The sequence below is a fragment of the Orcinus orca genome, chromosome 14 (assembly GCF_937001465.1).
Source record: "Orcinus orca chromosome 14, mOrcOrc1.1, whole genome shotgun sequence".
In the NCBI taxonomy this organism is placed as follows: domain Eukaryota; kingdom Metazoa; phylum Chordata; class Mammalia; order Artiodactyla; family Delphinidae; genus Orcinus; species Orcinus orca.
Genome location: NC_064572.1, coordinates 88,618,489 through 88,630,067, shown reverse-complemented (window position 1 = coordinate 88,630,067; position 11,579 = coordinate 88,618,489).

The window sequence follows — 11,579 nt, the reverse complement described above, 5'->3', positions numbered from 1 at the left end:
TCACTTTATCTGAGCCCCGTGTCCTTCCCTAGGAAGACAGTTATCCTTTCCTGCCTGCTCCATCACCTGCCAGGCCCTGCTGATGGGGAGGAAAAAGAAAAACCTTTGAGAAAGACAATGAAATGACAAATATAAGTTAGATATGCAAATACATACGTATAATGACAAGAGAAATCACAACAAATTACAAAATCTGAAAATAATGACAACTACCAGAAACATCACAAACCCCCTCCCCCCAGCAGAGAATCCACCGTACGTGTGTCAGCAGCCTGACATTCACAGGATCCTTTGTATTTTTACTACATTTTTGACTGTGGGCTCTTCAATGACTCTTCACTTAACGTGGTTTTGCAAAACATTTTCTACGTAGAATAGTAAGATGAATCAGGTCTTTCCTCGAGCACGGTAGATCAAACTTTTTTTTTCTTTTTTTCTTTTTAATTGATAGCTTAGACAATTGCTTTCAGCTTCCCGACTTCTTGGGAACGTTGTGTACATTTTAGGACTGTGGTCAAATGTGGGAAAATCTCGTCAGGTTTCTTTCATATACGAACCCTAATACTTCAGGGCATTTGAGTGTCCTATGCCGCTGCTAAGTCTCAATGAGTCACTGAGCTGTCAGCACTCGTTAACTAGTTTGTCATTGACGGACTCATGCGATATGAGTCTTATGTTATCTTCTTTGATGCAAACATTCGTGTCATCTGAGCAGAGAATATAAATACTTCCCCGGTGAGTTTATGTGAGTGCGTGAGAGCAGCGGACTGGGTGGGGAAAGGGGCTCTAGGCAGTCCTGCTAATTGTGTGCCATATGGGATGGGAATTTTGATAAATTCTATTCCACGCCATTTCAGTCAAAAGTAATTGCAGGGCTTCCCTGGTGGCGCAGTGGTTGAGAGTCCGCCTGCCGATGCAGGGGACGCGGGTTCGTGCCGCGGTCCGGGAAGATCCCACATGCCACGGAGCGGCTGGGCCCGTGAGCCATGGCCGCTGAGCCTGCGTGTCCAGAGCCTGTGCTCCGCAACGGGCAAGGCCACAACGGTGAGAGGCCCGCATACCGCAAAAAAAATGAATATAGAGGGACTTCACTAGGGTCCCTCCCAGGGCTTTGGGAGGAGAGGAGCCATCTGGGGACCTAGAGTTTGGAGGTATCATGGGGCTCCAGGAGCCCCATCAATGTCCTGACCGCAAACCTGCAGGTGCTCCTGCCTCTGACACTTCCCTGGCTCCTTCCCATGCACTGGGCTCCAGAGGCGCCCTCCCTCTGGTCCTATCTCTTCCTCCTACCTCGGCACCTCCTCCAGGTGAGCTCTTTGTGCATCTCTGGCAGGTGTCCTCCAGGAGTGTCCTCCCCTCGGCATTCACATGGCTGTGTCTCTTGTCAAAAATCTCTCTCTGGAATCCATGCCCAGAGCCAGGGTTCCCCACCACACGCTCTTTTCCTTCAGAAATAAGCGTCATAGAAAAGAATGCTTTGCTTTAGGTCTTCTCACCTCTTCAGCTTGCGTTCTTCCCTCGAAGTGTGATATCTGAAAGAGGGCTTCAGCCTTGGTGGGAAAGCCAGCGCATGTTTCCTCCCTTTCATCTCCCTCTTCTGGAAAAATCTGGCACCATCTCCATGCTTTAATTTTCAAGATGTTTTCTCTTGGTTTCTTTGACCCCACATTCTCCCATTTCTGCTCAGACATCTCTGGCAAGCTCTTCTCACTCTCCCCGGAGTCTCTCCTCCAGTGCCCTCCTAGGACTTCCCCCTGTCCCTCCTCTCATGCCACCGTCACAATGCTTCCCTTGGAGGCTCAGCCACTCTCTTGGCTTTAGGTACCATCTTTTACTCATGAGACCCCAACTCTATTGCTCTTGACCCTAATTTCTGACGATCTACATAGTTTCATTCACAACCTCTCAAACTCAGGTGTTCGAAAGTCTCCCACCCCTTTTCCTTTGAGATTCACTCCACTTTCTCTGTCCCCTACTGGAACTAACCATGGCTTCTGGGGTCCCGCTTTCTGGAGCCAGAGACCTGGCTACCCCATCCTTCCCCTGAAGTCCAGCATCTAGTTATCCCTCATCCCACTGTCCCTTTCACACAGTGCTCACAGCATCGTAGCCTCCTCCCCGACCGTGGTTAACACCCTCCCAGCCCACCAGCCACTTCCCGCCCAAGCCTTTGTTCTCGCAGCTTCTCTCCTCTATAATCCTGCATCTTCCTCTTCCCCCCTGCACGGCTGGCCAGCTCTCAATCTCCCTGGCCTCTGCCCCCCAGGACTGTCCCCTGGCCCCCAGCTAGGCCAGAAAGTGGAAGCTCCACGTGGACAAGGCTCCACGTGCACGAGGCCGCCGTGCCTGGGGACGGTCAGCCCTTGTGTCCAGGATGCAACGACAGCACTCTCAGTGTGGCCTTCTGCCCCTGACCTGGGGGACCAGGCACATGGCATCCATCCATGGGGGCCGTGCTGGAAGCCCACCTCGCCAATGCCGTTCCCCCTCCAGGTGTGACAGCCTGGCAGAGTGGCCTCTGAGCTCCTAAATGCTGTCTCTTCCCCCACGAGATTCTCAGAGGCAGAAGGAAGGTCCACTGCAGTTATGACAGGGACCAAACTCTTGTCTTAAGCGTTCCTGGTGGTGGCCAGAAAGGGGAGTAGCAAGGAGAGAAGCGAGGGAGGGGCAGTGTTATTTAGAGGCAAGTTTCTTGTGAAAGGGGTTTTGGGGGCACTGTGGGGAGATTAATGGTGCCAGGATCAGGCAGAAATTTTGCTCTGAGTTATGCGATGTCATTTCTTGATACAGCCCCCTAAAAAATGCCTTCCTTGAATACTCATGTGCACTTTAAGGCTTCTAGAGGTAAATGTATTTCTTTCAGATGTGGAACGAGGCTGAGATGGGCCTTAAAGCAAGTAGCAAAAAAGCCACAGATTTATTTGGGTTTCATAACACCTTGGAACTAACCTGTGACTGACTGGGTGGTGTTTCACATGAAAAACATGAATAGGAAAAGAAATGTTATAGCAAATCCATGTTCCTCTGCATAATTTTATCAGATGACTACTTTGTTTAATGTATATTTTATGATTAAATTCTGTCCCTATGCTAGAATTTAGATAATACAAAAGTGGAGGAAGTGCTGGGGAAACCACACCTTTTTTGGTCACTATTTCCCTCCACAGTGAACCTACACGTGCCAGGCAGAGAGCAGATGCAAAATGCATATTTGTCTCAAAAATTAGAAAATTTGCTCTGTTTTTCTAGTCATATGTTAAGGTATGAATGGTACCTGCTCCCCTTATTTAATAGTTGTTTTGTAGTATTTTTCTAGTGGAGAAATTTCTCATTTACAAGCTGTACCCCCAGTCTGCCAGATCAAGATGCTTAAAGGTGGAAAAATTGAACAAGAACTGCCCGCCTTTCTCTATTCTCCACCCTCCCCTCCCCCTCCCCTCCCCTCCTCTCCACCTCCCCTCCCCTCCCCTCCCCTCCCCTCCCCCTCCCCCTCTTTCCTCCCCCTCCCCCTCCCCTCCCCTCCCCTCCCCCTCCCCCTCCCCTCCCCTCCCCTCCCCCTCCCCCTCCCCTCCCCTTCCCCTCCCCCTCCCCTCCCCTTCCCCTCCCCCCCTTCTCTCTTTCTGTCTCCCTCTCCCTCTAATGAGATGCCAAAGGAAGGATGAGGTAGCCCATCCCCTCACCCTGGAGGTGCTTGAGGCTGAGTTCCACATAGACCAACAGCATGATCTTGGCTGGGAGGGACCTCAACAGGGCTGTGGGAGAACCCACCTGCCTTCCTCATTGCGGTGCCCTGGACTGATCTGGACTCAGGTCGGCTCCCCAGGCTCTGCGGGGGTCCTCACTCACCTGGAGGAGGCAGACGCACCAGCCACGGGACCAGGGGTCTGCACGAGAAGCCTTTCTGGACCCTGGTTACTGGTGTGGATTCAAGGACGCTGTGGGTCAGGGCGCCAGCAGCAGGCCCGGCTCACAGTGGGCTCCGCGAACATTGGTTTCCCTTCTCCTGCCCCTGTGGCCTGATTTCTGTGGCTATAATTAGTGCAATATTGAAGATCAGTGATCAGAGCTCAGCTGCACCCACCCAAGTGCTCTGGTGGAGCGAAGGAGAGAGATGAAAACATCTGCTCAAATTGCCATGGTGACTGCAAGAAATCGGGGGGGGGGGGGGGGGAAGGGAGGGAGGGAGGGAGCGGTAGGGGTTGGGGGAGAGAGAGAGAGGGAGAAGGGGAAGGCCTGAGCTTCTTGTTGTACTTTACTGGCCCACGTTACAGGGAACAGGTCCCTGGGAACGACAAGGCAGGGGCAGATGCAGGCCACCCGGTCCTGTCCCTCACTTGCGCTAACAGAGCACCCGGGAACACGAGCATCTCTTCCCCGGCAGCAGCTGCCTCATCGCACAGCAGCAGGAGGAGCTCCCTTGTCCCAGGGGCATCAGCGTCTTCCTACAGAAGTGTGGCCCCGGGGCGCCCAGGTCCTCGGGGAGGCGCAGCTTGTGTCTGGCAAGTGTCCAGCGAGGCTCCTGACATGAGTGCTTCGTGGCTCTGCTTAAGACAAACGAGCCCAGCCCATGACCTTGGACACAGTGACCAGCCTGCGACAGACAGCCTGGGAGCTGCACAGGTGCACCTGCAGACACTGGGGTGCCCCCACACCTGGCCTCGCTCCCCTCAGTTCCTGGGACGGCACTTTGGACAGGGGACAGGAAGCTTGCAGTGAGCCTTGCAGCCCCGGCTCCCGGAAAGGAGAAGCACTGAGGTGATGGTCTTTCTACGCATCACGTGCCCTTTCTCGGGGAGAAGAGATGGTGCCTTTACTCAGGCAGTGAGCTGTGAGCTTCACACCAGTGAGCACAGGGGCTGAGGGTGTGGGCGGGGACGTTCTTGAGAATGCCCTGGAGACAGTTCTGTGGCTGTGGGACTCACCTTCCCTCCTGCCTGTAATCGTCAGGAAAGGGGAGAGGCGGTGCCCCGGTTGACTGGATCTAGGTAGCGTGCTCGCCCCCCCAGCAGTCTTTGCTTCCGAATCTCCGATCCTCTTCTCCTGGGCAGAGGCTGTGGGTAGAGGACCCCCTGGAAGCCTCCTTCTCCATCAAAGGCAAGAGCATGGCCCCCTCCACACCAACAACCCACGCAGGCACTGCTCCACTCCCATCGCACTGACTGCTGCGCCCACCCACCTCCTAGCAGTCCTCACCCCTTACTAGGATGACCGTCAAAGCCAACAGCCCTTGTCTGTGGTCCTGGCCTCTACGCTCCTTCGTCTCTCCTGCCTGGTTAGTCTTACTAAAGCATCGCTCAGATTATTCCCCTAATTAAAACGCCTCAGTATCGCTCCGTGGACTAGATTAGCCGAGGCAAATAGAGTCCAAGTCGCCTGCCCACCCCGAATGACCCGTGATGCCTTCCCGGAGCGCTGCTTTGGGAATGATTGAGAGGCCAGTGGTCAGGAAATGTGCTCTGGTCCACAAGGGATGCTTTCCTGGGAAAGGAGGAGCACAGCCACCATGCAGGTGCCTTCCTGGTCTCCTTATCTAAACTCCCTTTAAACTCCCTTATCCAAACCCTTATCTAAACTCCTTTGCTGGCCCCCGTCAGGACACAGGAGGAGCTGCTATTGCTACTTAGACTATAAGTTTCCCTCCACTTGCTCCCTGCTGCGCACTCCACCTCTGACCATCTGGCGCCAGCACCTCCTCCAAGCCTCCTCGAAAGCAGAGGTGGAGGCATATTTACGGGATGGACATCACGCAGCACGTCTGCCTGAAATCACCATGGGGCAGATGAATGGATGTATCATGGGGAGAGAAGGGAGAAAGTTTCCCCTCCAGCTCTTTCCTGATTTGAAAGAGGCTTCCAGGGCCCTGAATGGGACGATGGCAAGGAGTTTCCATGCTCTCCTGTGAGATTCCGCAGTTCAGAATGAAACCAGTCTCCAGCCAAGACCCACCCTTGCTTAGCTGTCCCCAGCCCCACCCTCTTCCTTCACCCGCATCCTCAGGGCCATCCCCACAACACATCAATGGACCATGCATTCCCATCTCCAGTGCTGGTTCTCGGGGACCAGACCTGGGCCAGTAGCTATGCAGATTTCATAAAGTCTGGGTGTCTGGGGGATTTCTTAGACTGCATCTTAAGCATTTGAGATCCTCACATCTCAGTGCTCATACCAAGTTCTCCTGATGCCAGAATGGTGAACAGCTGAGCTATGAACCCCCTCTCCCACCACTCTCTTGATGGCCGTAGACACTCCCAACTTCTCTCCCCCAGACACACTACTGGGTCTAAAGTTATATTAGAAAAGAAAACCCAGCTATATTCTTAAGGTGAGAAAAACAACACTCTTAGAGATGCTGAAAGTATGTTTGGCCTGGTGTGAGCTCCCTGTGCTAGAAATGTCTGTGCACAGGGGCTAGGTTCGCCCAGGGGGGCACACTGCAGCCCTGGGTCCCGCCCAGAGCCCAGACAAGCAGGCCCTTCCGGAGGGGTCACTACTGTCGCTCTCCACCTATGGCTGAAAGACAGGGAATCCAGTCTGGGATCTCCTCCGTATGCCCAGCTGTCCTTTCTGGAGGTCACGCCACCCCGCATGTCATAACCCCTCTACCCCGAGACACTCACCCCAGAGCCTCCCCAAGGCCCCAGTGCTGTCCTTTCGTGGTTATGCTGGAAATTTCCACTGTAGGCCGAACAGAGACTAGATAATCGATAGTTCCCTCTTCTGCAGGAAAAACACAAATTCTCTAAAGCACTTGAACTCTGATCCCAGCTCCCCATTTACTGTTGAGCTCTTTACCACCTGTCCCCATTTTACTACCAGAAACCAAAGCATCCATTATTTTCACACAGTCTGTTTTTATTTAGGTTGAACCCCATTCACCAGTCTTGCTGCCCCCTCAGATCGTCCTCCTGGGAGCATGGTCCTTCCCCTTGAAGTGCATCTCTTAGAACTCCCTAGAGCAGGCTTTGAGGGTGGTCAATTTACCTGGTTTTATTTTCCTGAAAACATTTTTTATTTCAAGGTGGTTCTTCAAAACAATGAATTTGCTGTGCCTGCAATTTTTAAATGTGCCTTAGACTGTGTTCTAGGCAGCCTGGGTTTAGAAACTGCCTTTGTTTCCTGATTTGAAATTTAGACAGCATCTTTGAAATTTAGAGTGTTTACCTTATAAGAAAGTTGCGGTATTAAATATTACATCATTTCTTAAAGTACTGCCTTGCACACAGTGGGGCTTTCTGAGAGGAACCTTTTATCAGAACATGTAGCTCTTTCCTTTAGTTATATTTTACTAAGTTATTTTTATGATATTGTAAGTGCCAGCAAATCCACTGTCAAAAACAAAAATTAGGATCTTGCCAAAAAAAATTATTCTTAATTTTCATTATTCTTAATTTTCATTACTCTTAATTCTATTAAAATGCTATTTTCTTGCCTGTAACCTTCAGGGATTTAATTGTTCGCTTAACATTATATTGCTAAGATTAAGCCGTATCAGGTTGTATTATTGTGTTTATTCGCTCTGGTTTCTAGAAAATGCTTTGCTGAGTGCACCACAGTTTTTATCCATCCATTTACACTGGTGGGCATTTGACTTATTTCCAGGGCTTTGCTATATCAACAGTGCTGCTAAGAACATACGAACGTGTGTCTCCAGGTGTCCATAGGCAGGAATTCCCCTTGGGTATTTATCTAGGAGTGAAATGTCTGTCGAAAAAGGCATATGAATATTTGACTTTAGGAGAGAATGTCAAACAGTTTTCCAAAGTAATTTTACTAATTAATACCCCCCCTCTTCCAACCCCCCCCACCGCCCCCCCAGCAAACCGACAGGAAATCTTGTGGAGCTCCCTGCTGTCCACACCTGCATTGATTCCCGGGTGATGATCATCTCTTCAAATGTTTATCAGCCAGGGAGCCCTTTCCATCCAGGAAGGCAGGCAGGGGTCCTTTCCTAAAGGGACCATACTCTCTGCCTCTCTCTGGAGACAAAACAGCTCGATGACATCTGATGCAATAAAAGACATCACAAAGGACGCAAACAAAAGACTTTTAACTGGTCCGAGCTATGCACAAAATGGATTTGTGTGCAATTGTGCACTAATCCCTGTGTTAGGGTCTAGCATTCAAAAATGAACGAAATACCCTCGGGGCATCACAATCCAGTTCAAATTCTCGCCGTGTGTTTAAGCACTGAAATCATTCCCAGGACTTAATGAAAAGTCCGCAGGCATGGTCGGTATGACCCGGGCTAACGTGTCAATAGTTTGGGTGCAGGTTCTGCCTCCACCACTCTGAGCTCTTAAGCAAATCTCTGAGTGCATCCCAGACTCAGTTTCCCCTCTTGAGCATCCCAGCCTCATCCACCCCTCTGTGCCCGCCCCCTGCAAACGTGCCGCATCTGCTCTCCCTGCCACTGAGAGAACCAGATGGGGTCACGGAGAGCAAGGGGCTTTTCCAGCTGCAAGCCCCACCTCCGACACTGTACTTCTTTGCTGCCAACTGGAGCAGAATGGTTTGCAGGGTGCGGTTAACTGGCAAGACTTATGCAGCTCCTTGTAAACACAGGCATGGATCAATGGAGGGGGGACAGTCCAGGGCATGTTGCTGCTGCACCCTCGCCCTGACCCCCCGGGCCCCGTGTGCTGGGGGCGGGGAAGGTCCTCGGGAGTCAGGGCTCCCCAGAAAGATGCAGCGTTTCAAGCACCCGTCCTGCTTCAGTGAGAGCAGAATGCAGCATCTTCAAGGCTGCCGAGGGGCCTCAGCTCTCTTGCTCTGGAGCGTAAATCTGATTTCTCTCCTCATGCCTGGCAGCATGAAACAGACCCAAAATGGCCATAAATATCAGATTAATTTTGTTCTCTTCATTTATCACAAAACTTATGACTTGGACGTGTTACTTGTGTTTCATTCCCAGCTTATAAAAACCATCTATATTTTAGCACCTCAAGGTCAACGTGCAGGTAATTTAACTTCCTAAGTAAATAACATATCGATTAATGCAAAGGAAACCATCTTTCACAGAACAGGTTCTTATGTCATCGGTGGGGATGACCCATCCTGTGAGACTGGCAGAGAATGGGTGTGGCAGGAGGGGTGGGGGAAAAGAATATTAACGTCGGATCTCTTACCACAAGTTGGCAGCCCAGGGGAACGATGGGCACATAGAATCCCTTTAGCAAGCCTTGGGGAGAATCCAGGGGCTTCGTCAGAATAGAAGCCTATTGGCTTTTTCTTGTCCTCAAAACCAGAGCCCAGTTGTGACGTGAGAACATGGAGAACCATTATAAGAACCAAGATGGTAGCTCTGAGGAAACTATATTAAGCCACGGTGGGGTGACATGAACTGAAATTCACACCCTCATCATTTCTGAGGCCAGACAAGCAGGAAAGAGAGAAGGGTCATTATTTGCATGCTGACACTTTGCTGCTCCCCATCACCACCCATGGATCGCTCTCCATCCCTAACAGGTCCTTAACCAGCAGCAAATTTCGCCCGGAGAGATCCCACCATTCGAGCAGGAGAGGCGGTGCCCTTCCTGCCGCTGGTGCCCACAGCACTGCTTGGCCGTGACAAGGCTGAGACAGGAGCAGACTGGATTATTGAAAAGATTTGTAAGTCCATATGCTGCCTTCGAACTTGACTGTGAAACCAGATTATATTTTTGTGCAAAGCCAGGATGCAAACGTCTGTGGCGTGGCCAGGCTGGCCCCCGGAACTGTCAGAGGCATTCATGAGGAGTGAGAGGGGTCATGGCCGTAAATCTCTTGGCCTCAAATAGTTCAACAGGTGAAATCGTATTTCCACCAAGTGCTTCACCAGAATTCCGTCCCTGCCTATGTCTGTCTTGTGTCTAATAAGTGAAAACAAGAAGACTTGTCTTCCTTTCTTCTTTTTCTTACAGATCCAGTAAGGGAAGAACTCGTATCCTGAATACTGAGCGGCGGCCTCATGCAGGCGTGGGGATCCCCCCAGGAGCACACAGACCAGGGCCCTCCGAGGATTATGGGGCCTCTTCCCACAGCCCCGAGCCCCCCTGATCCCCCCGGGGGTGTTCTGTGTGCAGGAGGCTCCTGGCCACATGGTGCACAGAGCCTACCGCTGAGGAAGGAAGAGAAAGCCCCCCTCTTCCCCCCTTTCTCCCTCCACACAGACACATCTCCAGGCAGCTCTGAGTCCCTGGGGCCAGAAACCCAGGAGTGACTGAGATTCAAGCGGGGGGACCACAGCAGGCAGCCAGAAGTTGGAGACTTCAAAGGCTTCATCAATTCAGCAAAGCCCGTTCTGCCTCAGTCATTTCTGGTGGAGGAAGCCAGTCTTTTGCAGGGAAGCTCGCTATTCTATGGTTCTTTAGGGAACGTGGGTTTCTAAGACAGGGAACACTTTGCCGCTGTGTATGAAACTGGGCTGGATCCCTGGCGAAGCCAAGACTAGGAAAACGTTTTGGGAATCAAAGACCTATGAAAAGATGTCCTACCATTTAAGGGGGTGCAAAGTCACGTGACACATGGCTTCTCCCACAGGGCAAGGACCCTTGGGGGGATGGGCGGGGCTGGGGACACACCATCACGGAGTAAATGGATAATTGAGGACCAGCACGTATTCCACCCATGCAGGAGGCCTCCTGTTCTGCCTGCACTTGCCTTTTGTGAGGGGACCAGGGAAGCCCTGCCTGTGTGTCCACCCGTGGCTCTGAAGGGGAGAAAGATGCCCACCAGGCCGGCAGGAGCCCGGCTGCCCGAGGGCGTCTCCGCCCCCAGGCACCCCAGGCAGGGAGTGAAAACACCAGGTCAACTCCTGGACCCGGTGGGGATTGTGTCTGAACCAGGGGTAGAGCAGGGGGTCTGGAGACCCAGAGGCTGAGGGGTATCAGAGCCACAGAGGAGGTGAGGTGAGGTGAGGCCAGCGCCCAAGACGGAGGCCCCGGGGAGCCCGGCTGTGACTTCCCTGGTCCTCTGTGGCTGTGAGTGGTCACGGGGTGACGGGGGAAGGAGAAAGGGGGAACCCAGTCCTGGCCACTCTTCCAAGGGAAGACCCCACCCGACCACAGAACACAAGGGAATTCTGAGCACAGAGAAACTCCTGACTCCCGCTGACATGGGTCACTCCTGGGCCCCTGGCAGCCCCTCCCGTCCGCCCTGCAGGCACGTCAGCCGGGTCCCCAGCTCCCAGGCTGTACCGAAGCTTTGCCAGGCCCCTCGTTTCCTCAAGCTTCTGCTTCTCGCTCTGCATCACAGACGGGTTGGAGCTCAACCTCCCGCCCCCGGAACAGGGACTCCCGCCCCCCAACCCTGTTCCCACACCCACTGCCTCTTCACAATATCTTTCATGGTCTCCTTGAAAACACAGCTGGCCTCCTCTAAGACTTTTTCCCTCAGGAAGAGGGAAAAGAGAGGAAATGTTTATTTTTGTCACTATAACGATGACAACGTTTCTTAAATAATATGCAAAAAGGCTTGGAACGTTGGTTTTAGAAAGGGGGGAAAAAGAAGCCTGTCTTATTGAGAAACAGGTGCTTTGAGCAACACGGGAGAAAACATTGTGCTTGACAAATACCAGTGGAGATGCTCTTGGTGCTGACAGC